The sequence below is a fragment of the Anastrepha obliqua genome, chromosome 4, assembly GCF_027943255.1.
Source record: "Anastrepha obliqua isolate idAnaObli1 chromosome 4, idAnaObli1_1.0, whole genome shotgun sequence".
Lineage (NCBI taxonomy): Eukaryota > Metazoa > Arthropoda > Insecta > Diptera > Tephritidae > Anastrepha > Anastrepha obliqua.
This window is the reverse complement of record NC_072895.1, coordinates 105,010,084-105,036,150: the sequence shown is the minus strand read 5'-3', so window position 1 is coordinate 105,036,150 and position 26,067 is coordinate 105,010,084. Positions and strand designations below refer to the sequence as shown.

Genomic DNA, 26,067 nt, shown 5'->3' with positions numbered 1-26,067 from the left:
AGCCTACCGGCTTGCCTAATTGCCAGTACTTCCGCTTGGAAGACACTGCTGGTATTGGGGAGACGTACAGCTTTCGCAATTTTAAGTATGTGAGAAAATATATACCAGCTCCAACACCACAGTCCATTTTACTGTCATCTGCATAGACTGTAGTGCCGAAGTTGTTTAGAGAGAATCCCTTATTCCATTCTTCCTTAGATGGAAAGAGAGTGGCAAAATTCCTATTGAATGTTACTGTCGGGAGGATGTAGTCAGTCCTCACCGAGGTTAACTGAGTTTGTCGCAATAGTAGACTGGCATGACCATAAGTTTTTTCTTACCAGCGACCCACTTCGTTCAACCTAAATGCACTCATGGTTGCCCTCTTCTTAAAACATATGTAGGTCTATTGGAATAACTTGTATCAGTACATTGAGAGTATCCCTAGGACATGATCTGATAGCACCGACCGTTATTGCACAGGTTGATCTTTGTATTCTGCCGAGTAATTTGGTATTGTAATCTCTCCCTCGAACTTTCCACCAAACTACCGAACCATACGACAAAATAGGTCGTATTACCGCCTTATACAACCATAATGTATGCTTAGGTTGAAGACCCCATCTTCTTCCAAGCATACGTTTACAGGCATATAAAGTGATTTCAGCTTTCCTTACCCGAGTAACCGGTATTACCCCTTAATATATGGCCTGTCCATATCAATCTATTGATAACACAGGCCTGCGAAATTTAACTTTTTTCAGTTTCTAGAATGGCTGTACTTGTTTCTTGTAGTTTTTTATGCGCTGAAAACGAATCTGACCTTCAAAATGCTCCATCACGTCAGGATTTTTGGTAAATGAAGCCTAAAAGGTCAAAAAATGGCCATTTTAGCCATTTTTGATAATTTTTTTTTGGGATAGAACATTTTTTTTTCAATTTTCGACGAAAAGGTCGCATAGTACAACTTTTTAGCTTTAAAACCCATTTTTTTAAATTATTGTACGATTTTTTTAAAAAAAAGTTATGACATTTTGAAATTAACAGTTTCAGTTACGTATACGTTGGGTATAACGCCTATTGGCGTAACTGAAACTGTTAATTTCAAAATGTCGTAACTTTTTTTTAAAAAATCGTACAATAATTTAAAAAAATGGGGTTTAAAGCTAAAGAGTTGTACTATGCGACCTTTTCGTCGAAAATTGAAAAAAAAAAAATTTTCTATCCCAAAAAAAAATTATCAAAAATGGCTAAAATGGCCATTTTTTGACCTTTTAGGCTTCATTTACCAAAAATCCTCACGTGATGGAGCATTTTGAAGGTCAGATTTGTTTTCAGCGCATAAAAAACAAGAAGAAACAAGTACAGCCATTCTAGAAACTCACCCTCGCAGGACTGTGTAATTATTGTGGTTCCCACAGACGGGTGCGCGAACAGTTGTTCGAGTTTATGATTGTAGCGTTTCCGCTGTTTGCCTTTTTTCGCAAAACTCTGCTCTCAATGATCAGCAGCTTCTGTTTGTCCGCATCCCTGAGTGAACGAATTTCACTTACGTATGGTATGGTGGGAATACTAATTGAGCGATGCAGCGAAATCTTCGATATAGTTCTTTTATCTCCTGCCTAGAAGATGGCTTTTTAGGTGTTGGAACAAAGTAAAATAGCAGCTGTTCGCCATAAGAATTGTGTGACTACTTTCTGTAGAAGTTTTATTGTCACGATTAATGTTTACTCCTGGATACTTAATTCTTCACTCTTCGAAACCATAGCCACCGATTTTGAGTATATGACATTGTGTATGAAAAAGTTCGATAAAATTAAAAAAATTGCTTCATTTTTGTCTTCATTTAGTTCTAAGTCCATATTTTTTTGCTGCTCTTTCTATGTTTTCGAAGGCTTCTTCTATACAAATTTATTGTTCATCAACTTTATATAAAAAGGAAAATATTAAAAAAGAATCATCATGTAATCAGTTGTGCAGAAGTTCGTTAATTGTATCAGTTTTTGGTTCTTATTCTTCTTTATTCTTTATATGTTGAGGTTGCAATAATATTTAGTTTAAGGCGGACACATTCTTAGCCTACCGCACCCGATTCTGAGTGCTGGGGCTGCCAGCTGCTTCCGCGTGAGTCAGCAAATGAACCGATTTCAATAAAATAGTGGTTCTCTTTGTGTTTACGCGTGAGTGTGAATGTTCTGATTTGCTTAGAGCTTTCTTTATTTTCAAACAAACTGCTACTAGCAGGACATAACTTGCATGAGCTCACAAAGCAGGCGTGTCTATAGGGTGAAATTTGAAGGGTGAATAAGAAGTCACACAACTAGTTTCCAGCTGCAACAAACGAAGAATTACTCAATCGAGTTTAGTAACGTTTTTTGATGTAAAACTTTGAAATATTTTCTATTATCTTACATTAACCAAATTCATCAATTATTCTTCACCATTACTAAAATTTTAGAAATAAAAGGAACATTAGGTCAAAAAATTGCCAATTGTGGTGACACACAGCAAGTCAAACTCCACTAAAAGACATAAGCGGGAATAAGCAGACAGAACAATGGTAAAAAACGTCTGCTCTTTGAGCTTTACTTAGAAATTCACCTGCCGATTCGTAATTGTATAGCTTCCTGCTTTTTCATATACGCGAAAAAACTATAGCAACTCAATGTTCAGCCCTATCATAGAATCCGTCGTAGACTGTTTTTCATAGAAACTAAGAAATTGTAATCATACGATTCGAATAGCTCCGAACGCACATTCGAAATTCGTAGAGTAGCATTCACTGAATACACTCGTAACGTCAAATCTTACAGTTTCGTACAATTTTTCTACGACAACGTTTGACTAAGGGAAAAAAATTAGAACGTGTAATAAAAAGAAAATTTAAAAGGAAACAAATAAGAAAGCTGTAAAATGTAAATCCTATATTAACTAAACTATAAACAAAAAGCAATTTTTTAAGTATGTATATGTAATTTTATTTGTTTTTTACAGGTACACAGTTGTAACAAGACGGCAGCAGTATGCCACTTTGTTGGAGCTAAGAAAGGAGAAGCTCGGTATTGCTCAGGGGTTCTCCTAATGCTCAAAGGAAGAGGTAGCCGAGTTTTGGCAAAATGTTGTGAAGCGGCTTAACAGTATAGGCCCACCAACCAAAGATGTATCAAGCTGGCAAAAGGTAATAAAGGGCTTTATATAAGTACATTATCCGTTTGCACAAAATATTTTTATTTCAGGTGTGGTTAGATTGGAAGGCTTATACTTATAAAGCGAAAATTGTCCAAAAACAAGAGGGGTCAAACAACAACTGGCGGTGGCCGATATAAGCAGCACCACTTTAATGAAATGGAAGAAGAAGTCATCAGACTGACCGCTTTAGAGACCAGCACGCACCTTATCACAGGCACAGTAAGTGTGGGACTACGCGATACTGTCGAAGCAGAGAAAAATGGACCTGATCCGGACGTATCCATGCTGTCGGATAACTGCAGTCCTTCTTTCACGAGACGTACACCAACTGTCCAAAAGCGAGTCGATACAAGTACTGCAGATCTTATTAAAGAGCAGCTCGCGCTTCAAAAGGACTTCCAAACAAAGAGTCTGTAACATTTTGAACAGTAAAATATGAAGCTAGACAATCTCGCTTCGACTATGCAGCGAATGTGTTCGGCACTTGAAAAAATGTGCGACCTGAAAGCAGCCGACCTGGAAGAAATGCGTAGACACCATAGAAACATGGAGTGCTTGAATGCGGCCAAAAATGAAATAAAACAAAAAGTGTTAGAAGTAGAAAATAAGGGCCTCGAAGCGTTGTCAAGAAAAAAAAAAAATTAAGACACATATTTTATTGAAAACTACAAATGTTTTGTATTATTGTATAATTTTTTTTTATTTGTCACTAAGAAGAAACTTTATACCAGTGCTCTACATATAGATTGTCTAATATTTTAAGCTGCATCATTGTAAGTGGATGATGACAATTATTCTTTCTACAATATTTCGAGCCTTTGCGTGTATGTTGTTATATTTCATTTCAGGGCTGGCCATTTGAGGTGAAGGCTATGCGCTTGAGATTCCTTAGCGTACCTACCCTTTGGGGATGACTTGAAGAAATTCTCCAGCCTAGATCCGTTTTCTCTCCTCCACTACATCAACAGCAGGATGTAGACGGTTTTCTCCTCGTTAAATCTTTTTACAGGTAGTGGTCCACATTATGGCATCAAAACGGCACGTAAGTGCTACTTGAAGTCTACCTGGGGTACTCTTGCCATCTCATCTACCTACTTTACTTCTCTTTTCCTCCATTAACACAACCGCAGATGTCAACGAATACATTTTAATATGAAAATTCAGCTAACTTGACAAAAAACTTAAAGATTATTTGCCAAATTGTCTTCTTTACATTGAAGTGAGCTGTTGTCAAAATATTAAAATTTGACATTTGAATTTGGCAACACTTTTTCCTGTTCACATGAACCCACGATTACAATTTTTTCGTATTCGTAATAGGCATTCGTATTCGTAGGTTTTCTACCGCGGATTCTATGAAACGAAAATAATCGACGGTTTCCAAGGCTTTTGTTTACTTCACGGGAACGCCATCAGAAGCTACTGGATGGGGAACCAAACAATTTCTTTTGCCCTCAACAATGGAAGTACCAAAAATAAGAGACTCTTATCATTGAACTATCAAGGGCTCTGCTGGATATACAGCGCCCGGCATTCGAAGTGTAACCAAATGAAAAGGTCATAAATTTAGTTTGAAAAATTATATTACTTTTATCAATTTAAAGTAAAAAATGTGTGAAAATAACACAAAATTAAGAATCAACTTAATTTTGCTCGATATTACCACATTTTGCCTTGACTATGGCCTTGAGACGGTCCAGAAACGAATTGCAAGCAACCCGAATGTGACTTCCAGATATTTTGACCCACTAAACTCCTTGAGACTGGTTCGGAACTTGCTCTTCAAAACGGGTCAAGGAGAATAATCCATCGGATTCGCGTCTGAAGTTCGGAACATGGTTTTTTAGCCATTCTTGGTTCACTCGAATTTTGTGAGTGTTGAAACTTCCATGGTTTGCCACCAAAATGTTGTTTGTCTGACCACGGCTTCAAAGTATCCTCCAGAATACTTCCCCGATACTATTCCGTATGCATATTAAGGGTCTTTCAAAAGAAGCGCCTAGCTGCTTAAAATAAAAGATTCAAACGGCGCTTCCAACGAATTGTTATGGAACTGGACTCAGCAAGAAGTTGTGGCTAACGAAATTAAAACCACAAAATGGAAAAGGGATAGGATATACATTAAGGCAGCCCAAAAGATATATAGCAAGAGACAAGCTGCTACATGGAACCCACAGGGTAGCAAACGTCGTGGAGATCTAGCAAATACGTGGAGAAGAGCAATCGAAAAGGAGTCAGCCGAAGCACGATGCACACTCACGATTAGAGTGAGATACAGAAGATTCATTGAAACACTCTGCCCCAGGAAGGGAAACGAACAACAACAGCACTAGCTTTTCGTGTTAAAATGGTTTGAGGAAATTAACATTTTCGTTGCTCCGCATTTCTTCTCTTAATCTTAATTTTGTATGTTAAAGTAATGAAAATTTGTTTGCCGATAAAAGTCTTTACATTTTTCTTTATTTCATATGATTCGCTACGGAATTTTTGATAGAAATAATTGTCATTTGCATTCGCTATCAGATTTTTCATTTATTTTTACAACATATTTTGATGTTCAATAAGTTTCGTGGTTCGATAAGAGAAGGCGTTGCTCCTAGCTAAATTTTTGTGTGTTATGTTGGTACACTCTTCATATGAAAGGTTCAATTTTCAAAAATCACCTCTATTGTTTTTGCAGCCAAGAGAGATATTCGCCCACATAATTTTTTTCTCTTTTTGTTATTGACTCTTTCGGTGATTTTATTGAAATAAAATCTGGCTGGGATATTTTATCGAAAATGTATTCCACCTTCTACATTTTCCTTGTATAAGAAGTTTCCTTTTTGCATATTTCATTTCTATCAACCCAAAATCTTGTTCGTTTGGTAGAAAAGAATGATTGTTATTATTTGATTGCCATTTATGGGCTTATTATGTACTTCAGAAAAGCGTCAAAAAGGACCCGTGCCATTTTCAAGTTATGTTTATATAGTTTCTTTTAATTTTTGACTTAGTCCACTTTCACAATTAAAAATAATTGAATGGAATGTTGAAATCATAACCAATTACATTGGATAAAAAGAACATTGAATAAATTTTGCTTAAAATAATATTGTGTGAAATGGCTGATAAACAGATTTTTTTTAATATTCACCTAGACTACTTTCATAATTATCGGCACATATCGTTATTCTAATATTGTGGAATATACTTTGTGAGTGCTGGCAATACGCAACTTTCCATTCAACTCAGCATTGATCAGTTATTGTACTACTGTGACAGTTTCAAATACATTTTTTTACTATTAACTTATAGATTTGCCTTTTGCCATAAGAGAAATATTTCACTGGGCACTGAAATATTTTTCAGGTATTTTTTGTTATTTTTTTTTGTTTTTTGTTTGTGTTTTTGTTATTCACTCTGCTTGAGAGCATAGGGCTTCGACTAGACTCTTCCATCATAAACGGCACTGTTTTTGCGCCGTTCCATTTGATGTCGGCATCTGCTAGCCCGCGCAAGATTGACCTTCTCTAAGTATTCTTTGGCCGACCACGCCTTCTACACCCTTTCGGGTTCCAGTCCAGCGCTATTATCGTGATGATATCTGGTGGTTTGTTAAGCGTGAAACCTCTCCATCTCCACTTTCTTCATTTGATTTGCCATAAGAGGGGCTACTTAGTCGTTGATCTCCATTGTGCGTAGTTGCTGGTGGTGATCGGCCAGAATCATCTGCAGTTGGTGCGGAGGTATTTGCTGACGAAAGATTGTAGACTCTGTGTGATGGCGTAACAACAATACTGACTTTACACATGAGCTGAATATTCGCAATTTAGATCGCCTGGAGATTTGCAAACTCGCCCATACTGCTTGCATTCGCCGGGACGCCGCCCTTTGCCTGCAGTTGACATCTTCATCTGCTCCACCGTCTGCCATGATAGGTATAAATGATGGCCATTACAGCCTATAACCTAAAATATAAGCATTTCAAACTTTTGCAGTTATTAGCAAATACTCTCGAAAAATTGCCAATAAATATTTATTTAAATTGAAAAGTTTGGGTGCTTATGTCTCTTAGTTGCGTGTAATCGTAGCATTAGTGTAATTGTTAAAGCTTGCGGGCACACGCAGAGCTGACAGGCTTTATACGAATGAATGAGGGATGAGCTAAACATATAGCGCGTGGCAAACGATTGTGGCACGCTCAAAGTGCATAACACGGAAGGCAAACGCGTGACAACCACAGAGGCCACAAAATGTCCACTGCGACTCAACTGCGAAGCAGCACTCAGTTCACGGGTTCACGCAGTGCTAACAAAATATACAACTCCCACGCATATGTATGAGTATATATATATGAAGGTATGCGTGTATGCTTGTATATGCAACACTACTCTTTAGCAATAATGTCAATGTGGCATGGTTATAGGCGTTTGATAAACTTTCGTTTGTCGCAAAAACCAACTCAGTGCTCATATTTCATGCGGCCCAAAAAAAAGAAATAGTGAATGAGTTGTAAACTGGTCTGTTGCATGCTGCATACGGCATGTGGCATGTGTCATGCAATATAACGAATGGCGAATGAAATCGACAGCGAGTGCTAATTAAAAAAATTTCGTGTTTGTATAATGAATCTGTGCAACACACACACTCACACATACGCGCTGCATGCTACAATTATACACACATGTCGTGCAACATTTACGGGACTCACCTATACCAGCGCGCATTTAAACATTTAAGCCGCCTAATTGGGTGTCACCAAATGTTGCCAAGTTGTTGCTTGCCACTTTAACCGCTACAACATTGCCGCGTGTTTGTTGTATGCATGAAAGTGTGTGTGTGTCCAAATTTGTGCTAATGTGAGGAACGTTAGTTGCAGTTGCCAAACTTTTGCTCTTTACCGCAGTGCATAGACACATACAGATGCGCGTGAAAGTGGTTACAGCAACACTATTCACGTTTGCATGCATGTATGGGTGTGTGTGTGTCAGTGTGCGAGTGTTTATATGCGGGACAAGTTTGCGAATAAGTGGCGACATAGGGTTGAAAGTTTGTTGCAGCTACATGCAGATATTTAGGGTCAAATACATACATACATGCACACACACACACACGCATACAAGCAAATATATTTATTAACATTGAAATTCCTCTACCTCGCTGGCTAATTTCTAAGTTTGCTATGAACATCCGCATATATGCTGCTTGGTTCACTCGTGCCATTCACTATATATACATATACATGTGTGTATGTGTGTGTTTGTGTCTTCATGCTTTGTAGTGAAATACCTTGCCACTGTGGCCCAATTAGCAACACTTTGCGGCTGTTAGCGCTGATCTATGACCATTCGGTCGTCCATTCGAGTGCAAAACTGCTTTGACAAGTTTGTGGTTAGAGGGCCAAGGGGCATGAGCAGGGGGGTAGCAGTATGAATGGCCACCAGTGACGATTTAGTGCAGTCATTTGTACGCTGAGCGCTGATTGTGGCAAACGAGCGGCTAATAAGATGGATGTGCTGGGTGCACAATGATTGTGCGGAGAGGCGTTGATATATGAAGTCTAATCGAAGTAATTGCACATAAATATACACACATATGTACGTATGAATGTATGTACGTAAAGGAAAGCCAGAATATGGTATACTCGCACAGTGCTAACTAGCAAATGTATAAAAAGAAAGAAAGATTATTTTCGCTTTAATTTTGTGATGCAGTTGAATTAAACACTAAGGCGAGTGAGCTACAAATCTTTAGGCACATTAAACTACGAATATTCGGCTCATGCGTGATGTCCGTATTGTTGTACGGAAGCGAAACATGCCTGGCCAAAAACACCATCACTCAGAGACTGCAACAACTTGCTCAACAAATGCCTCCGCATCATCTGCAGAATATACTGGCCAAGCACCATCAGTACCGGCGCACTGTGGAGATTAACGAACGAGAAACCCATTCTTAGGCAAATCAAACGCAGAAAGTGCCGATAGGTGGCTCAGACGCTTAAAAGCCACCAGATATCATCACGAGAATGGCACTGGACTGGAACCCGCAAGGGAGTACAGTTGCGTCAACCAAAAAACACTTGGAGAAGGTAGATAATGCGCGGGCCAGCAGATGCCGACATCAAATGGGACGGTGCAAAAACAACAGCACAGAACCGTATACGATGGAAGAGTTTTGTCGAGGCCCTATACTCCCGAGAGGAGTAAACAAGGAAAAAAAGGCGAGTGAAGGGGAAAAGCCACTAAAATACATCACATAAATATATTTGTATATTTACCAAAGTATTCCTGATAGTAGAGGCTTTCGCCTTTTATTAATCAAAAAACTTTTGACGGATATCTATTTTCAAGTTAGCGAAGCTAAGAGCCATAGAGCGACAAAGCAAACTTTCCTGTGTTCGAAAGGCACTTACATCCGTTTTGAGTGTTTGGTCGAGTTATTCCTCCTATTTGCGGTCTGTGTCATGTAGTTGTTCCACGAATGAAGGGACCTACAGTTTTAAGCCGATTCCAAACGGCAAATGGATTTTTTCCGAGGAGCTTTTTCATTGCAGAATTACACTGGGAGGTTTGCCATTTGCCGAGAGGCGGCCGCCATTAAAAAACCCGTTTCCTATCATTTTGGGGGCTTATACACTGAGATTTGAGCTTACGTAATTTCGCATAGTAGTCACTCACGCACCAACCCATTTTGTTACGGCGGCCGCGTATATGCTAGTCAAAAATATCCCCAAAATCAAAGGAGCGAGTAAAATTCTATTTAACAGCTGTCTCATAATTTCACTTGAAAGCTTCGTCGAGTGTATCTGAGTGATTAGCATTTCGTTGCTCTGGTTTCAAAACCCACTGTCGAGAAAAAATCGGACTACAAATATTTTTTTCTAATAGTTATCGCCCCTCCGCTGGCTATAGCAGATGTTCGAGCGCAACAGAAGTGCAGGCAACCATTTTATGAAGATGTACACACCAGTTAAACATGGTGGCACAAAATTAATCATCCATTTTTGTTTTTGAATAAATTCTTTCCTAAAAAAACGAAATTATTTTGATCGATGGAAATCTTTAATCTTTACGCCCTTCATTGCTTGTCTGTTTGTATGTTTCAGCTATCCAGTTGACAAGTGCCAAATATGATTGGCGTACGATGCCCTTTGCAAAAAGTATAATTCCACCGCAGGGTGATTAATTTTGCGCCATATTGTATTATAAATGTTTATATTATATATTATTTATATGTTATATATTTTGTCAAAATTGCAATTTTGTTTACAGTTTCGAAAATTTGGTTCTATTCTTAAAAAATTCTAATTTGAAAAGACAAGAGTAAAGTAATTTAAAAAAAATTATTGGCTTTATTTATAGGGGCTAAAACAGATACTCATCTACTGCATCGAGTGGTGTGGCCAATAATACAATCCCTCTTCATCTTCTGAGTAGACTCCCTCGCCGGGACTACTTTATGCGGTACTTCAGGAAAGCTCAGAACAACGTCGCCCCAAACATGGCATGTAGCCAGCTTCATGCCATAGGCTCGTTTTCTTATATATCTGTCTGTGAGACTTTGTTTTGTTATACTGTGTGGAGATAGTGGAAAAAATGTGGTCGTTACCCACCCTTTCACCTATTTAGCATATAACTTTTTTGCGCAAAACTTTATTACAGGTCGCTTGGCAAAGGACATCAAGTCTTGATCTAATACCCCGAAAAAACAAATTTGATTTTTCTGTGTAAGTTATGTCTTTATTGATACGGGGTTGCTCCACTAGCGTGAATAATTTAAGTAATGATTAAGAAGAGCTAGTAAATTTTAATATATTTCTTTGAAAATATCTCAAATTTTAAACACAGCCCACACATAAAAATTGAAAAAGAAAAACATTAAGGCACACCTATAAACACAATCACCTTAGCGCTTACCTTCGACCCACCTTAGACCCGACAACTTAACTTAAGCAACAGTTTGCACCGCCAGCGTAAGCGAACGCACCGAGAGGAAGGTGTTACAACAATTGCTTTCCAGAAAAATGTCATCATTATGCGTGGCATGCCGCAGCGTCACTAAATCATGCGCTAAAATGATGCAATGCAATGTAAAGCCAAGCGGCACAGACACACACATACATGCATACACACACTTGTGCCAATGTATCCACAAGTCGTCACCAAGGCAACAAGCAAGCAAACAAACGAAACGACGAGGACATTAATAAAAGCGCAACAACAAATCCAAATCGAAAGAACAATAACAGCAACAACAAAGCTAGGTAACATGTAACTGTGAAAATTGCAATTTGTGAATCATAAATCGACAATGCCACGCAACAATAAATCCGCCCGGCTCTGCTCACCAAAACCGACAGCGCTGTTGGTCGGGTAACACATGGCGTATACGTAACATGAATTGATGATGGATTTTCCGTTGGGTATGATGACGATGACGTTGATGGCGAGAGCGATAACGACGAGAACGGCGAGGAGGGCAACGAGGCGTTGAAGGAGGAGGACGGCAAAGCTCACAACGGAAACAAATCAGTAATGCCGTGGCAACAATAAAGGTAAAAGTGCAGTAAACACGCAAAACAGAAAAAAAACAAAGGGAGAAAACTACAACAACGCACTTTAATGTGTGGCACTCTAGCGGAGCAGCAGCTGTTGCAACACGCATATTAACGCTCGCTTGCCGCAAGTATTTTCCATGCTTTCTCCTCCCCACTGCTCTGTCATAACTTTAGCGCTATTTTGTTGCATGCAACATGTATGTATTTACTTGCCACAGGCAGCTGGTGCACAACCAGGCATGAAGGCATGCAGCTGCAGGCAAGGTAATACCAACAACCTTGTGCAGGTGGGCTTTGCTGCATGCAACATTACTTGCTTGAATATTGTGGCATATGGATACGCAAATTGGTAGGTGTGCGCGTGTGTCCGCTAGTATGTTTGCTTATGCTTTAGTGCGTGCAAATTTGCGGTTATTGTGGCTGCCTTTGGACAACAAAATTAAGCAGGAATAGCAACGGCTGCAGCAGCAACAACAAATGACGAGCTGCATCAACTCAACGTTAAACTGTTGCACTTTGTGCTAATTTAATTTTTCAAAGGGATTGATTCCCTGAAATGAGTGTGAATGTAAAAGCAAAATTATGTGGCAAAAACGGAGGCTGCAGTAAATTCAACGAAAATGCCTTAAGTTTGCATCAATTTGGGATTTCCTGTTCGATTTCCTTGAGTAAGTTTTTGTTGAGCAATCATTTTATGGTGCAACAGAAATTTTGGGAACACAGTGATTTCAACTATGGGTGAATGTGCTAGACCCATTTGGGGAAATTTCCAAAGCTTTTTGTATTTATTTTCAGACTGTGTCGAGCTTGCAATCTTCAAAGCAGTTCAAAAAATGCGAAAAATGGAACGGAATTTGGCGTCCTCTCCCAGCAATTCTTGTTGAGAATAGTTTACAGACTTCTTGCACGTTACAGCATTCTTCAAACTGAGATCAATGGAATTGATATGATGACAAAACTGAGAACCTAAACTTGTATTCTTTAAAAACAGTATAAAAGCGATTAAGGATCTTGAGTCAAAATGCCGAGGAACCGTACAATATTCTTGATACCACAGCGTCAATCTTCTCTACTAATAAAAGCATTTAATAGATTCAGTAGCTAGCGAAACGGTCACGACTTTGGAAAAAGAACGTACAAGCATAATCAAGGGCACTCAATAATCGAGGCCGTAAAATTAGGACAGTGTGAAGCGATGCCTTGAGATGATATTTATATATTCACTAACAGCCAGGCGGCGATGAAATCTCTTACAGTGCAAACAACAACCTTCAACCTCTTTATGAGACGACTGAGCCATTACGCTCAAATGCAATACAGGTTCCCTGTCGTTCCGACATCAAGAAGAACTGTAGAGCTGACGAACTAGCGAGATTCGACTGCAAACTGCTTAACGAGTATATAGAGGATAGAGGTATCCTCTTACCGACATGAAAGCTACTTAATCTTGATAAAATTAAGATAAGATAAAATATTAGTAAACAAAATTTCTCATACTGAACCCATCTGCAAAATAGTCCCATATTTCTAGCCGGCTCCCAATACTCTTATAGGCAGTTATGCTCAGAGGTTAGGCATGCAGAGACATGGCTTCTGCAGAAGCTGTCTAAGTTAAGAAGAGAAAGATACGATCTTGCACCATCTGTAGAACTGTCCTACTCTATCCAGATGAAGACTCATCACTTTAGGTGTACAATTGTAACAAGTTGGAAGATCTGAGAACTCTAGATGTCAAAGATAATCCAATGCTAATGAGCAGCTCACATTGGTTTTAGGAGAGATCAGTAAAGACTCCTATCACAATAGCCGATGAGTCTGGGCGCATCATCTAGTGAGCAATCGCGAAAATCTAACCTAATCTATAGCATTAACGAGAAGGCTATGGCAGGCACTTACATAAGATGGACTAGTTTGGACACCTGTGGACTATCGCGTTTATTCTGAACGGCATGCGATGAACGAAGAACAGGAAATCTACAGAAGTTATCAGCGTCTCACGGGAGTAATGACAGAGCAATGGTACTGGTCATATGCTTGGCAAATTCAAAGTCCTATATAACAATGCATGTACAAGCCGAATATATGAGGCGGAGTTAGAGTTCATCCAGAACTTTAAAATCCTATCCAGCACTTTGAAAATTATGTTTCAGATTTCTGGGAGCAACAACTTTGATCCTCTGAATTGTTTAGACAAAATCTCTCGGGAGTAGCTGATTGAATACGCCAATAGACAAGATGGTTTGAGATCTCATGTAGTGAGAGGACTAAGAAAAACTTACCCTGTCACTACAAGGCCTATTTGTGTCTCTGTTGTTACCCAATGACCTCTTTTTAAGAGCACCTTGTCCAAGCTAATTTAAGTTAATTTAATTACGCTCTAGTTCTTGGCGAATTGCTGAGAGCTCTTCTCCGCCTGGGTATGAATGTTACTCTTTCTACAATACATACTAACATTTGTCCACATAGCCCATTAAGAAGAGACCTCGCTCTATTAGCCTACTGCAGCTTTGGGTGGGCAACAAATTAACGGGCTCTGAATTAGTGTCGTATAATGAAGTGGAGCACTGGTTTTTGGCTATGCGAAATATTTAGATTCCCCTCAATATTTGCATTACGTTTTTGAATTGCGCCATCTTTATGGAGTTCACAGGCACCTCATTAAGCCATCTCCAAATCTCATAAAATTTACTCTCTAGCTATTTAGTGGCGTGCAATTTAGTATTGGAGTCATTAAATGGACGCAGCTGCATTTTATGGATGCTTTGTTAGAGGCCCTAAACGAAATCTAAATAAATGACACTATTCAAAACCATCTGGCATGCGGCGTTGCCAATTTTCGACAGACCACGCATAGCACTCAAATTACTTTCTATGACTCCCATTGACGCCTCCTGTGGCAGGAAGGTGAAACAATTTACACATAAAAACGCACACACACGCATACTCGTACAAATAATACTTAATATTACAGGCAATATTGAATAACACGTTGAACAGAGCAGCACTTAATTGCTGCGTTGCCTCGAGTGTCGATTTTTGGGGGTTGGGCGACATTTGCCGTGTGACGTGCTGATTGGCAACAACTGCTTCTGCTGTCGCTGCTGCTGCCGCTGCCGCCGTTTATAGTGTTTATGGCTAACGGCTATTGGCATGCAACGACTGAACCGTTATCTCAAAGTGTTATGGCTGTGGCTGAGTGTAACTGCTTTCCCGTGTGTGTGTGCGTGTGCTTTGTTATTGTTGTAGTGATTTCATTGTTTTCACAACTGATAATGTGCCGAGTGTTTAATTTTGCTATACTCCCTTGTAGTTGTTGTTGCTGCGCCTGCTGTTTTTATGTACTGTGTACTGTAATTGCTAGTTGTTGTTGCTGTTGCAGTTTTTGTTGTCACAGTCAATGTTTGTAGGCGTTATTGAACCTATTAGTTGGCAGCCAGCTGTGAAAATACTATAAACACTGATTGCCTGTTGTTTACAAACACTATTATATACGTATGTGTGTGTGCGTAGGTACGTACGTGTGTAACTCGTAGTGTGTTTGTAGGCGCGCGAGTATGATAACCACAAACAGGTGGTCAAATGGCCAAAGGTGACAGAAATTAATAATGAAAGAATGTAATATTGGTTGTGGTTTTGCTGAATGCGAGACGGAAGCGTGGAAACTCAGACGAACTTGGTTGGCGGAGGCAGAATATCTTAATTAAATAAAGTTTTATATATTTAATGTATGCCCTTCAGCATTAATGCGGCTATGACTTACGTATATTTATACATATTCAGGCTGCCCTGAGATGGAGAGCAAATAGCGTGAGGTGAGTAAAATTATAGGCAAGCTGATTGAGCGCATTGTTAGAATTAATATTTTTTACTCCGACGACACATAAAATTAAAAACCGAGAACTGAAGAAAGTAGCAATTCAAGATGAAATGAAGGATAGAAAGGTGAAGAAGTTTCAATTTGCAATAAGCCAGTAACCAGTATTGCCGATGTAGTGCAAATTGAAGCTGCTTTAGAGCGATTTAGAGATGCGGGAAACTGTAAGGCGGATGAGCTGGCCAGACAAGGGACATGTGAGGTAATTTCCCGGCGTAGGGAGAGAATTGGGATCCCCCTGACTACCTCTCGTTCCTGGAAAGATGGGCTTCGTGCGAACTGAGCGAGCGTTGGGCAAGTACACAAGCTTTTAAGGTTGCGAAATCCATCTGGCCACGTGTGGACCGGAGGCGCTCGGGCGAGCTTCTGAGACTGACAAAATATCAGCTCTTGAATCTCGACGTTTTTCTCACAGGACACTATGCGCGAGGAATGCATGCTGTGACACTTGGAATTACCACGAGTCCTTTTTGCGCTGGATGTACGGAGGATGAGATAAAATCATCTCAGCACCTTCTCCTTAGCTGCCCTTCTCTAGCGGGGTTAAGATCCAGTCATCTTGGCTTTTCCTTCTTGATATTAAAAATCTCATGAATTTCATTAGCAGCACAAAGCGGTTGACGCAAACGCAGCACAGTCATCGTTCGTAATCCACACACTCTAAACCCACCATCCTAACCATCCCACCACCACCTCTCTCCGCTCACTCCTTGCATCCCATCGGTTTTTCTCTTTCACCTTACCTCCTTCATAATGGCATTACAAAGGACGAATCCGTTTATCTTCGTCCAAGTGTGCTCATTCCTTGGGCAACCATTCCAACCTAACCTAACCTAGAGCGATTCGAATTAGCTTGAAAAATTGCTTATTTATAAGTTTGATATAATAAATATAAATAAAGATTGAATGAATTATGTAATTTTGAGATTTATTCAAGGGAGGGATTTAGGGATTTAGGATATGTATATAAAAGAATTACAAACAATAATTTTATAGAAAATATTTTTTTATTAATATAATAACCATAGTATTACAATACCCGGCATCCGTTGCTATGCCACGTTGAATAAAATCAAAACAACCAATCAGAAAAATATCAAGAAAAATTATTTTTATTAATTTTCTATCTCAAACCGTTTTTGAACTTTGCATTTGGGTCATAGTTGAACAGCTTATGCGGACTATGAACTCCGGAGTGTGCTATAAATAGTGGGAAATAGGAAAAATTAAGATTTTTTAGATTAAATTTAAGCAAATATTCGATTATTAGTGACGAATGAGAGTGGTGGCGCGGCCTGGGGGCTGTGGGAAGGGAGTTCCATCATAAAAAACATGCCTATAACCTTCATTGGGTGAAAATGTGAATGTATAAAAATTTTTACGTCATTTGGTGTTGTCGTTTCGTAGTGATGCGCGGACAACGTACAGACATTCACCTTTATAGTATAGATTGAAAATTATGGCATAGATTTTTTAAACTTTTTTTTATACAATATTTTATTTTGATAATTTTTTTTTATTTTAATACATTTTTTTATTTTTTGCTATTTTTAAAATTTTACTTTTTTCTGTAATATTTAAAGATAAAAAAATTAGTGGAGAATGAAATTTAATTTTTTTCTGTTGAGTTTTTCTTTAACAATTAACAATATTTATACTTAAAACTAAGATACTTAACCCAGTAGTGCGACCATTTCTCAATTTTTGCTTTTTACCACATGAGATCTATTATTGATTTCTTCTTCAATCTGTTAAAGGAAATGGGATTGGCGGTAATTCCTGTAATAAGCGGGTTCTGGTGCGATTGAAGTCTTATATTGAGTGATGAGGCATGCTTTCTGATTTCTTCAGCTAGTGTGGGAACTTTGAAATCACGGTGAATTTGGGCATTTGTGATCGTTTTGAGAGTTTTCGATTGGAATCTTTGGAGTATTTCGCTGTTTGAGTTAGGTGCGGTGCCCAGAGTCCAAGTGGGCCAATTGTCTAAATTAATTTTTTTTTAATATATAAAACTGTTTGATATTTTTTTAAAACATATATGAGAACAGCTTGAGATGCTGGCTGATCAGAAAAATTTACGTTTTCCTGTAAGAACAAACGATCTGGTGACTAACGTACAGAGCATACTTAAGATATGAAGGGAACAGTTCTCGAACTTGCACGAGAAAGAAACGACTGGCTCGCTTTGTTAAACACGGCCAAAACCACGTTAGCAGTTATAGTGCCAATTAAGAAGAAGAAGAAGAAGATCTTTCTAACGTAGAAGAGACCTGCCTCTTTCTCTGCTACCACCAGCTGGTGCCGCATCGAATACTTTCAGAGCCGCTTGTATCCATTCGGACGACATGACCCAGCCAACGTAGCCGCTGGATCTTTATTCGGTGCACTATGTAAAGCTCATACAGCTCATCGTTCCATCGCCTGCGATATTTGCCGTTGCCAAAGTGCAAAGGCCCAAAAATCTTGCGCAGAATCTTTCTCTCAAACACTCCAAGCGACGCTTCATCGGATGTTGTCATCGTCCACGATTCAAGGCGATGCTATAGGACGGGAATGCTGAGAGCCTTATTAAGTGTGGGATTTGTTCGTGTAGAGAGGGCTTTACTACACCATTGCCTACTTAGTCCAAAGTAGCACTTGTTGGCAAGAGAGAATCTTCGTTGAATTTCCCGGCTGACATTATTATCGGCGTTAATGCCAGTTCTTTAATGAACCCAGTCTTTTACAACCTTGAAATCGGAGCTGCCAACAGTGCGGTGTGTACCGATGCGCGAGAGCGTCGACTGTTTGTTTGGTGACAGAAGGCAATTCGTTTTGTCCTCAGCTCTAACGGTAACCTGTTGTCACACTACAATGAGTCACCCTGTCTGAAACTTCGTTTGTAATCAAACGGAGAGGTTCTTCGCAATTCTGCGCTGCTGGTATTGAGCAGCGTCATTTTGCATAGCCGTATTAGTTTCGTAGGGATACCACATTTAGGCATCGCGGCATATAGGAAACTCTTTTTCATGCTGGCGAATGCGGCTTGAAAATCTACAAAAATATGGTGTTTGCCGATTCTCCTTTCATATGTGTTTTACAAAACTTGGCCTATTCTGGATGTCTTGTGAATTGCCAATTTTTCACTCTGCTAAGGAATAATCATTTGGTTGGTGGCCTTATAGGCTATATTTAGAAGGCTAATCCCGCGGTAATTGGCACAGATTGCAGGATCGCCCTTCTTATGGATTGGGCAGAGCACACTTAAATTCCAACCGGCAGGCATGCTTTCATACGACCATATTTTGCATAGAAGCTGATGCATGCACCTTACCAGCTCCTCGCCGCCATGTTTGAATAGCTCAGCCGGCAGTCCGTCGGCGCCCGCGGCTTTGTTGTTCTTTAGCCGCGTTATGGTTATTCTCACCTCGTCATGGTCGGGTAGCGGAACGACAATTCCGTCGTCGACGATTGGGGTATCGGGATCTTCACATTCTCGGTGACATGCGCAGCTATCACTGTTTAACAGGTTCGAGAAGTGTTCCCTCCATAATTTAAGATTGCTCTCGATGTCAGTCACCAGTTCGCCGTCTTTGTTCTTATAAGAAAACGCCCCGGCCTTTCTGGTAGAATTTTCGGGCATTGTTCCTGTTGACCAGCATCTCAAGCTCCTGGCGCTCACGAATTTTGGCCTCTCGTTTCTTCTTTCGGATAATACATCTCTCTTCCGCCCGATCGCAGCGTGACTCTATAGGCAGCATCTTTTCTTTCTGAGGCAGCATGTCATTCCTCGTCGTACCAACTGTTTTACGGGCATCCGATTTTTTCTTCGGCGGCGGTACATGGAGAACGAGAAATGTTGCTCCGTTGCATGCCGTTTGTTGGGCAGTACTCTCTAAGAGCAGGAGTGAGAGTCGAGGGGCGAATTTTCTGGCTGTTTGTTGAGATTGCAGCTTTTCGATGTTGAACATTCTTTGCGTCGGTAGATCTACGTTTTTTGCTGCAAAGAGGCGTGAGCGCAGCTTGGATGCAACAAGGTAATTATCCGAGTCGATGTTGGATCCTCGGATCGTACATACATCTAATACACTAGAAGTGTGTCTTCCATCTCTCACAACATGATCGATCTGGTTTCGAGTTTTTCGATCAGGAGACAGCCACGTAGCTAAGTGTATTTTTCTATGCTGGAATCTGATGCTGTAGACTACCAAGTTTCGGGCTCCGGAGAAGTCAACCAGCCTCTGTCCGTTACCGGATGTTTCGCTGCGCAGCCTAAATTTTTCCGACTGTGGGACCAAAAATTCCCTTCTTGCCCACCCTGGCGTTGAAGTCGAAAAGCACGATTTTTAAGTCGTGACGGGGGCAACGCTCATTGGATCGTTACAGAAGGAATCTTTGGTCGCATCGTCCTTCTCTTCGTTAGAAAGATCTGATACACGAAAACTTGACTTTGCTTGATGTGCCCAACTATCCAACTCCATATTATTAGCTTCAAAAAATAGATTAAGTGGATGGAGAAATTTTAAAATTTTTTAATTTTGTTCATATCCTCCTTAAAAATAACCCTTAGAGTTTTTAAAGCTACCCATCATACTTTGCCCAGCTTTCCTTAAGTACTTTTTTCTCTCTCCCTTCGCACGAAAGGTAAGCACTTAAGACATCAAAAAGTTTGAGCAAGCACTAGGCGCTGTTGCAATATTTCAATTAGTGCTTACAAATTTTTAAAAAACGTGCACGTTTTTTCTCATTTTATTACTTTAGTTTTCACCCCTTTACGCCTTCGTGAACTTCCTTTGTTTACAAATTTTCAACGTTCCAGTACATCTTAATTTTACGGCACAAGTATTTTACTTCTTCTTAGCTTCTGCTCATATAAATTATATTTATTAAGTTAACTGCGCGCTTTCTGAATTTTACCGTTTTAATAAACTTCACAATCACTTTTTTCTCATTTCATTCCTTCCTCTTCTAGTTTGCTTTAACTATACTAGTAATTTTTCTCCCCTTTTTTGCTTCGAAAATAATACGAGCACTCGCCAAAAATGAGTCTCCCAGGAACAATAAAAAGGCAACGCGAAAAACAAAGCCAAAAAAAAAAAAACGCAAAAAAAAAATTAAAACTACAAACCATTAGGGGCCGTGCCAAGGAACGGATAAACACTTGTAATTATGCACAAAAGCAAAAGTAAATAACGCAGCGAAGTTGAAATATGCGAAATAAAAAAATCTATTTGCTTTATCTCAGTAAAAGTTTCTTTACAAAAGCTGTTACCTTGGCGATTGGACCGCGCAGTGAGATATTAAGCGAGTTGAATTGGGCAGCGAAAATTTACTACAAATAAATTTAAAACAGAACTTTTTAAGACGTTCCAAGTTCGGAAAGCAAGGTAATCTATATGCAAAACAGGTGGGAGTGAAAGTTGTGCAAATAAATAAAATAAAATTGATTGAAGTAAAAATTCGCTAAAACCGAGAGATTATTGCTTATATTAATTAAAGTAGCACTACTGCAGGAATTTAATTTTTTTCTCATAAAATAGAGAATTAATTTTTTGAAATTATTATACTTTTTTCTTTTTGCTCTCTGTCAAGTTGAGGTCGCGCTTGTTTCCCAACTTGCGTCTTACCCATCAATCAGCAATGCGCCAGGGTGACGTTTGGCGATGAAATGGCAATTTTGTCGGTTGGTAAAAGCAGTTTGAACCAATTGAAAAACGGCAAATGTCACCTCAACAACATCTGTGATTGGACAACTGGATGGGGCATAAGGTTAAATGAAACAAAATCGGTACATATCGACCTATTTTCTTTCCTTGTTCACTCCACACGGGAGCATAGGGCCGCGACAAGACTCAGTCTTGCGTTGGTTTCCTTAATCTATTTTGCTTTCTCGCAGGGTAGGCGTTCAGCCTGCCGCTACCAGACTCACATATCGACTTTACCTACAACAAAATCGGATACCTCTCTTTACTTTGTACTTAACGGAGTACAAATCCCACACCACAACACCGCTAAATATCTGGGTATGATTTTGGGCGCTAACTTCAAATCTGAATGAATGAATGAAAGGAATGAAAGGAAATATAATACGGAAATATTAACTGGCTTATGGGCAAGCGATCTGCTTGATCCACATACAATAAAGTACTGCTATATAACCATTCCTTCAAACCAATAGGGACGTGTGGAATCCAACTATGAGGTTGCTTAAGCACATGCATACCAGCAATACCTGCAAGTACAAAGATTTGAAAACAAAGCCTTGAGAGGTGCTGTTAACGCGCCTTGGTACGTACGCAATAGCGATCTCGAACGTGATCATGGTATTGAGCCAGTTGCTGCGGCAATCCAAAAGTATGCCATATCGCACCTGAAGAGGCTCTCACGCCATGTTAATAGCGAAGCTTCGGCTCTCACCGATCGGAATGAGTGGAAAAGAAGGCTGAAGTGTAAAAAGCCGCATCACCTCAGGCAGCAGCGACCTTCTCTGCAAGGGCGTGCAGAGCATCATAACTCATTTGTTTAACGTAAAACCGTGAACAAATTGTTCTTGAGGTACTTATATTAACTAGTTACAATAAAAAAAAAATATAATATAAAAAAACACAAAAAAAACATTTTTTTCTCAAAAAATGAAGCATTCCTTTTCCGTAAGCCCTAATTTGAGTATTCCCTGACTCTTCAAGAAATCCGTCCAATTTATGGACGGACTTCTCAAAAATTGTGATAAACACCTAAATATATTTTTTCACTGAAATTAGCCGCCGACCGAAATTAAATTTTATTAAAATGTGCGCCGGTATATAAAGCTTGGCACTTTCTCACTGGTTATATCTGCTTTCTTGCAACTGAACCATCCCTGTATCTATGTTGTGTGTGCTAAAGTCGCGAAACCCTTTACGGGTCGCATACACAAGATTTTTATAGCATTAAGCGATTTTAGCTTTTCCTTTTTGCAAACGAGAAATATTTAAATTTTTCTAATTAATTGTAGAAATCGAGGCGGCTTATGCAGATACAAAATTTTCATGTGCGAACCTATCTACGGAGCAGGGCCATATTGTAAATATCTGTGAGTTATGTTCACATTTAGTGGGAAATTAACTTCTGCAGTCAGGCATCGCATCAACGTCACTAATAAAGCTTATTATGCCCACTGCTTTTTTTTTTGTCGGGACAACTAGCAAATATAGCACTCACCCAACATTAAGTCCATGCCCTTGGGTTCCCTTTTTAATTTCCTTTAAATCTACCTGACTTCCGAAGAAATCTGAGTAGATCTTGTGGGGCTAAGGAGCCAAGGTGGTCGCTTCTTAACAAATCAGTGATAATGACCTCCAGTCTGATTCGAGCGAAGGCCGGACAGATGCACAGAACGCCGTCTCATCCTTCTCACCACATGTTGGTCAGAGTGCACTGTCTGAGATGCTTACCCCATTCCATTTGCTTCGCTCATAGAAAGTGGCCCGTCATCAGTCCAACCAGTTGCTTACAGTCCCTTCTACTAAATGACAGGAGGATCTGCCACAGTCGGTTGGATATGACAGGCAACATCAGTTTTGTCCATCTGCGTCTCTCAGCCTGCCAAGTTCGCTTGTGGGTTGAAGTAACCCGCTAACTTTGAGAGAAAAATTTTGAGAAGGATTTTTGGTCCAATAAGAATTTATGACGGATACATATAGAAACCGGTATAACTCGGAATTGAACGATCTTACTCGACTCGCACAAGCCAGCTGTGCGATTTGTTAAAGATGGCTAGGTCACGTTACCCGAAAGCCTGGTAACTGAACCGTGAAGGAAGCCATGACAGGGGCTTCCCTGTAATGGGCATGAAGGCCAAAGGCCGACTGACGAGCCAATGAATAGATGCAGTGGAAAACGACCTCAAATATTTGGGAATTCGTAATTACGAAGCAAAAGCTCAAGATCGATCAAACATTGTAAGGCTATGAATGACGATGAGCAGATACATTTTTTTTTAAGTTTTCCCGTGTAATAACGCTTAAAACACTTCAAATAATGACTTCACGCATCGCTCAGCCGGAAAAGAAAAACAAATGAAACCAAAATAAAGTAATCCTTCGGCATCCTTTGCACTTGAATTAAGCCTGCAGGATATACGAATATTCCACACTTTCAGCGATTAATGTAGACTTATTAGTGTACACGAATGCATTTGCTTGCGAAATGCAACTCATTAAAGCCCAGCAATTAAAGTTCATCGCCGCCATATTATCCGTTTCATGCTTGCTTGCAGCACGCGAGGAAAGCAAAAATTACAAGCACTCGTATTTTTTGCGCATTGTTGTAGCAATTTGGGCTAGCGAAGCTGCAGTCTACCGCTGGCCGCATGCAAGAGAGTGTAGTGCGAAACTACACATTTATACATATCTACAGATGTCTGAGTACACATGCAAGTAGAATATTTGCATTTTAATTTTGCTACACGGATGATTGCAAACAAAGAAATTGTGAAAAAATGCCATATAACGGATATTCATACCATAATTTCGGTATTACCAAGTAAGCCGTAGGCGAATTCATTTTTACGAATGCCTCATGCAGCGCACGCTTCACATTATGCCAGCAGTGTGCTTGATTTTCTCCGCCGTCTGTACCACAATATGACAACAACAATTCCACAGGCAATGTTCAGCCTTTTGTATAAGTATACAGTGTATGTATGAGTGTGCAGTCCGACTTAAATTCGCACCATCTGGCAACGCACAACTTATTGTTACTACAAAAAGCAACCATCCTCATGGAACATCTGTCAGTGCACGCGTTCGTTCGTGTGTGTAGCTGTGCAGCAATGCTCGCATTTCATCACGCATCAACAGTCGTTCGTCGCTCTGTGGCATGTGGTTTGTGACTGCTGCTCTTGCCTTTGCTGTTGTTGCTGCTTTAAGATGCCCACAGGAATAATTAAAAATATAAGGGAATAAATAGAAAGAAAAAAAATATTCACAAGCGTGAAAGTACAAAGGAAACTATAAGGTAAGGGTGCGAAAGTAAAGCCTGTGAAATACCACAGTGGTGCTCTTATCTTTATCATACAAATACTTGTATGTAGCCTTACTTTTGGTGGCAGCCGCTAGAGCCAAGTTGGCGTGGGTAAATTCTTTCAGTCAACCTGATTTGCTTGAAATTTTTACACAAGATTATGGAAGCGTTTACCTTTTTAAATATGCAAAATGCACAAAAATCGATTAAAAAACAAAAAGCGGTAAATGAGCCCAAAGCCTCACTAGTTCCAATTTGACCTATCGAAATTCTTTCAGTCAGACTTCTACAACTCCTTCAGTTTTCCTCCGATTTTCTCGAAATTTGTACACACGATTACGAAAGCATTTACGTTCTTAAATGTGCAGAAAACACAAAAATCGATTAAAAAACAAAAATCGGTTAAATTAACCTACAGACCACTTCGCTTTTCTCCAACAATGGAATTCTTTGCCCACCATTACCGGTTAAAAACGTATAATTTTTACGCTTTTTCATAGTTGTAGGGGTATGCTGTCATATTGCCCTTTTCCGTTAGCTTGCTGAGTTGTTTTTATATGTTACATAAATATATATATTATATTTTTTTAGTAAAATTTATTGTTGTAAACCGTTGTTGATTTGGAAATAATTTTACATAAAAGTAAAATTTAAGGGGACAGATACCTGTGAAATTTCGAAAAAACATTTTTTTTTCATAAATGAAAATTAGGTGTGACGACTCTATTCTTTGCGTTCGAGCGTACGTTGTATTCAAACTTTAGACGCGTTTTGACGTGATAACGTCTTATAATTCGATTTAGCCGGCTGCACGCACGAAAAAATGTGTCGTTATCTTGTCCATTCGTCGTTATCTTGCTCATGCGTCGTTCCCTTGCTTGCACTGCAAGCGAGAGCGCGGAACGAACGACAAAGAGCACAATCGGCCCCCGCATTCGGCAACGTTCGACATCTGGCTCTGTCCTACTTGAGTGAGCATATATATGTATGTATATGCGCATATGTAGGTATATAAATTCACATATTTGTATTTGCATATGCCTTCTTCCTGTGTGCATAGTAATGAACCATTTCTCTGTTGAGAATAGGACGATGATAGGAAAAGTAGGAAATGAAAGGGAGTGTTTCGAGTGTAAAGTGTCTTGAAAAAGGCAAATCGATGATGGTGCCTCTTAGTGTTGTTGACTTATTAACGTCTGATGCACAATCGAAATTGAACATATCTTTCATGAATTTGATAAATGTTTCGTCATTTTTCACGTGTAAATGTAACTTGACCTATTCCATTGCGATTCCATTTACCTCCTTCTCTATATCCATACAAAATATCTATCAAACAAATAAAATTAAAATTTTGTTTTGAAAAATGCATCCAATGCCAATAATTTTTTCGAAGCAAAACTAGTAGGAAAATTCGCCCCAAAATTAATTTTTTTTATGCCGCGAATTTTTTTCCCCATTGGCATGTTTGGCTTTTTGCATTCAGGTCACTGACGCCGAT

At 39.4% G+C, this 26,067-nt stretch overlaps 1 pseudogene; it reads left to right on the top strand.

The window, feature by feature from the left end:
• The window catches only part of LOC129244321 (uncharacterized), a 112,976-nt pseudogene that overhangs the window by 5,781 nt on the left and 81,128 nt on the right, over window positions 1–26,067 (top strand).